This window comes from Mauremys mutica, chromosome 10 (genome assembly GCF_020497125.1).
Source record: "Mauremys mutica isolate MM-2020 ecotype Southern chromosome 10, ASM2049712v1, whole genome shotgun sequence".
Taxonomy (NCBI): Eukaryota; Metazoa; Chordata; order Testudines; family Geoemydidae; genus Mauremys; species Mauremys mutica.
The window spans coordinates 84,314,464-84,319,078 of record NC_059081.1 but is presented as its reverse complement, the minus strand read 5'-3'; positions in this window follow the sequence as shown (position 1 = coordinate 84,319,078).

The following is a 4,615-nucleotide window of genomic DNA, read 5'->3' as shown; positions in this document are numbered from 1 at the left end:
GCTGTAGGCAGCGGCAGGAGAGAGACTGAAGGGGAAAAATCGGGGGTGGGGGGTGGGAGCCGCGGTTAAGCCCAGGGGGGGAGACGCTGCCAGACCCTGTGCGGGGACAAAACCCCCGTTTAGGGAGGGGGTGGGGGGGGAACAGTGGCCCCTCGGGATGAGCCACCTGCTGGGCTCGCAGATCTGGGGGTGTCGGGGTTGTGGGGGGGGCACAGGCTGTTTTCAGTTGTGCCCCGTGTCAGCCCTGGAGCAGGGGGAGGGTTCCTGGGGCTGGGTCTTAAAGGCACCGGCAGCCCGATTCCTACACTGTCAAAGCGTAGACAGCGCGGCTCCTCTCTATCCTGTACAAGTGCTGCGGGGCTGTTACTGCTCCAGCCAGGAGACTGAATGTGGGGAAATATTGTACAGACGCCCCCTCCCTCCCTCCCTCCCTCCCTCAAACTCTGCCTCTCACATTTTGACTATGTAAAAGTCTCTTCTATCAGTTTCGATGTCTATATGAAATCCCTGCAGCTCCTTTCTCTTATACAACGTGCTGATTTGGTAACTCCCTCCCAGAGCCCACATGTCTGTACCCCCTCCTGCACCCCAATCCCCTGCCCCAGGTCAGAGCCTGCACCCGTCACTCAAACTCCCAATAGCCTGCAACCCTCCTGCACCCCCAACTCCATCCCAGAGCCTGCACCCCAAACAGGGCTGGATTAACCTGTTGTGGGCCCGGTGCTAAACATATTTGTGGGTCCCCATGGGGGAAATGGGGACATGAGGCATGGGGGCAGAGTCCTCAGAGCGAGGGGCTGACTTGGGGCAATGGGATATGAGTCATGGTACGGCAGGGACAGCCCCACTCCACCCAGCCCAGTACAAGGGCACTGTTTACAAACCAGGAGCTGCCAGACCCATGCTGTCCAGCCCAGCCCTGCACTGCCATTGTGCTTCTTCCCCTTGGGTGTGGGCCCATGCTGCACCATGCTACCCCCTGCTCAGCACCCCTCTGACTCCCTACGTGCAGTGCCACACCACCCAGAGACCCCACAAACCCCCTGCTCAGCACCCCTCCGACTCCCTACGCCCAGTGCCACACCACCCAGAGACCCCCACAAATCCCCTGCCCTGCACCCCTCCGACTCCCTTCACCCAGTGCTGCACCATCTAGAGACCCCCACAAACCCCCCTGCCCAGTGCACTCCCAGATCACTCCCCCACCCACTCAGAACCCCCCCACAGATCCTCTCACTGACCAGTGCCCCCCAGCTGAAGACCCCCCACAGCCCTCCACAACTGCACAGTGCCCCACACCTTCCCACCCAGAGCCCCCCTACAGATCCCCTCACTGTCCAGTGCCCCCCCCCACCACAACTGCAGTGACCCGCACAGACCCCCCACACTTCCCAGCACCCACACACACACAGATCTCCCCCACTGACAGGCCCCCAACACATAGATATCCCCCCCCCCACAGTGCCCAGCACCTACCCAGACCCCCTAGAGACCTACTCTCCCAAACCCTAGCCCCCAGCCACAGTAGCCGGCCCTGATGGGAGGTGACTGTGGCTGCGAGGCTGAGATGGCAGCGCAGCCAGAACTGGTCCTGGGGCAGGAGAACTCTGGCCTCTTGGGAGTGGTGGAAGCAGCCAGGCTGGAGCAGGAGCAGAGCCTACCGGGGCCAGGCTCTCTCAGGACCCAGCTGAGCCTTCCCCCTCCCCAACTGTTCCCTGTGAGTGGCTGAGACTGGCGCAGCCTCTGCACCAGTCCCAGGTGGCTCTTCCTCCGGGGAGGCAGGTGGGGCCCCACAGGTCCCAGGCAGTGGAGACAGCTCATAGCTGGAGCAGTGCTGGGTAGCGGGGCAGATCCCTGAGATGTGACTCCCGCGATCCTACCCAGCCCACCCACACCCATTGGCCCCGTGGCAAGCAGCCTTGCAGAGCACACACCTCTCTCTCTCCCTGCTTTCCTATCACCAGTTATGTTACTACAGGAATGAAATTGAGACATCCCATAAAACAGCTAGTTCCACATTGTTCTTCAAACCTCAGATCATTGAAATGTAGCTTTGCATTTGAGATACTATATGACTGTAGTACATTTTGCACCACCTGCATCTACACTGACATCAGGAGAGGAGAAGAGGACAAGACTGTCCCTAGCATATATGATTTTAAAGAAAGGAGAGACACACACACCCACTATCAATACAACAAGAAGGGAGAACAGTAGCTGGTGCCAAGAGAGAAGATGCAATGAAACCCTTCTGTACCCACAACTGATGTCTGAAAAGCATCAGTCACTCTGCAGATCAAAGAAAGAAAGAGCAGCCAGTTTCAGACAGATAGGATCCTTATGACCTATATAGGAGAAGTGTACTTCCCTATAGCAGTTTCCCACCATAATAAATAAATCCATAAGAAAATTAACCAAAAATTAAGATTAGGAGTCTGATTGAAATTATGTACATTTTCAGCATTAGTTTAGTATGAAAATATTGCAGCTACTTTTCTTTTACTCCTGTCTTCATAAAAAGCAACAGAGTTATAACATATAATTACAAAGACTAAAGTGCATGCTTTACTATAATTAGGACCAGGCAATCCAAGATGAAAACTACACCGTGGCAGAGTCCTACAACCAGGTCTTTGAGGCCAATCCCTTTATCAATACAATCCTCAACCAAAATATGAGGAAGGAGACGAGTCACCCTCAAACTTTTGACAATAGCTCAAGGTCAGACACCCAGAAGACCAGCGCCATTCGTATTCTGGTTTTGGATAAAATACTTGATCTTGCCTACATCATAGAAACCTTCCTCTCTCCAAGTCTATACCCCATTACACCCTTTAGCGATAAAGTAACCATTAAAGAAGTTCTGAATCAGTCGTCTTTCTTCCCAATTTAGGTTTAACAATAAAGCTGCAACCTAAGTAGCTATGGGAGATGACAGTGCAACTACTAGGTATTGGTGGGGGAAAAGTGTGCTACTAATGTCCTGGATATACTGGCAGGGCCGGCTTTAGGCTAATTCAACTAATTCCCCTGAATCGGGCCCTGCCCCTAAGAGGGTCCCGTGCCCAAGCCCTGGTTCGGTGTATTGGCAAGAGTCAGTGCACTGTACCGGGGTGGCCCGGCTTCTCCAGGGGACAATTTAAAGGGCCTGGGTGCCCTTTAAATTGCCACCACTGCCACACTGCTGGAGCCATGGGGTAGGGCTGTGGGGATCTGTGGGCTACTTAAAAAGTCCATCGCCCCCGTTGCTTCTATTGCCCTAGCCCTTTAAATAGCCACTGGAGCCCCGCCGCTCCCCCAGGGCTCCGGCAGCTGTGTACATGGCCAGGGCTGTGGAAGCAGGGGAGCCCCAGGTGGCTGCTGTTACTCTGGTGGGGGAGGGAGGAGGAGGAGGGAGCACTTACCATACCGGGTGGTCTGTACCCCCTGTACCTGCACCCCCTGCCCTGTCTCCAGCCAACCCCTGCTGCACCCCCCCTGCCTGAAGCCAGCCATTCCTGCACTTCTCTGTCTTCAGCACTGCCAATCTATGCCACACCCCCCTATGGCCCTGCTTGAAGCCAGCCAGCCCACCCCACCCCACCCCACACACCCCTGTCTCCAGCCATTGCTGCACCCCTTGCCCTGCCTGCAGCCAGCCCCATGTCCACTGGTGCCCTGCAATTCCCTGGGCAGTAACCCTGCATACCTGCTTCAATGATGGGAGAAGAGAGCAGCTGGTACCCACACACATGTGCACACCCTAGGGTGACCAGACAGCAAGTGTGAAAAATCAGGATGGGGTGGAGGTTAATAGGATCCTATATAAGAAAAAGACCCCAAGATTGGGATTGTCTCTATAAAATCGGGACATCTGGTCACCCTAGCACACTCCCAGGGAGTGGCGGGGACCAGGGGCGGCTCTATACCCCAGCGCGCCAAGCAGGCACGTGGGGCGGCCCTTTCCCGGGGGGGCGGCATTTGGCTCCGGTGGACCTGCAGTCTTGCCTGCGGCAGGTCCGCTCGTCCCGGGCTCCGGTGGACCTGCCGCAGGCAGGCCTGCGGGAGCTCAACCGGAGCCGCGGGAAGAGGGGACCCGCCGCGGGACCGGGGAAGGGCGGCGCAGCGCACCGCGCTGCTTGGGGCAGCCTGATTTCTAGAGCCGCCCCTGGCGGGGACCCACACATGTGAAGCGGAGTTCATTTCTAGTTCAGGCCCATCTTTTTAAAAAAGAACTGTAGGTAGTGTTAACATACAGCCATATTTTCCTGGACATGTCAGACTTTTTGGTTTTTAAATTCCTGTTCGGGAGGAATTTTTAAATCTGGAAATATAGTAACCCTATTGGTACCAGAAATACATATTTTGGCACATCCCTTAAATCAGAACTTTTCATAGGGAACCGGTTGCTAAGAAAGGAAAGGCTTTTTTTCCCCACCTTTTTTTCCTTTTTTTTAAAGTCATCCCTGCTGGGGCCCCGCCGAAAATGTTTGAATTGGGTGGGCCACAAACTTCCTAAAGCCGGCCCTAACTAGTCTGTTCAGTGTTATAGCTTTTAATATGCTACTGCAAATACTGTAATAGAGCATTAATGTCCCAATGTACTGTAGCTTGTTTTAACTTACCGTAATACTAG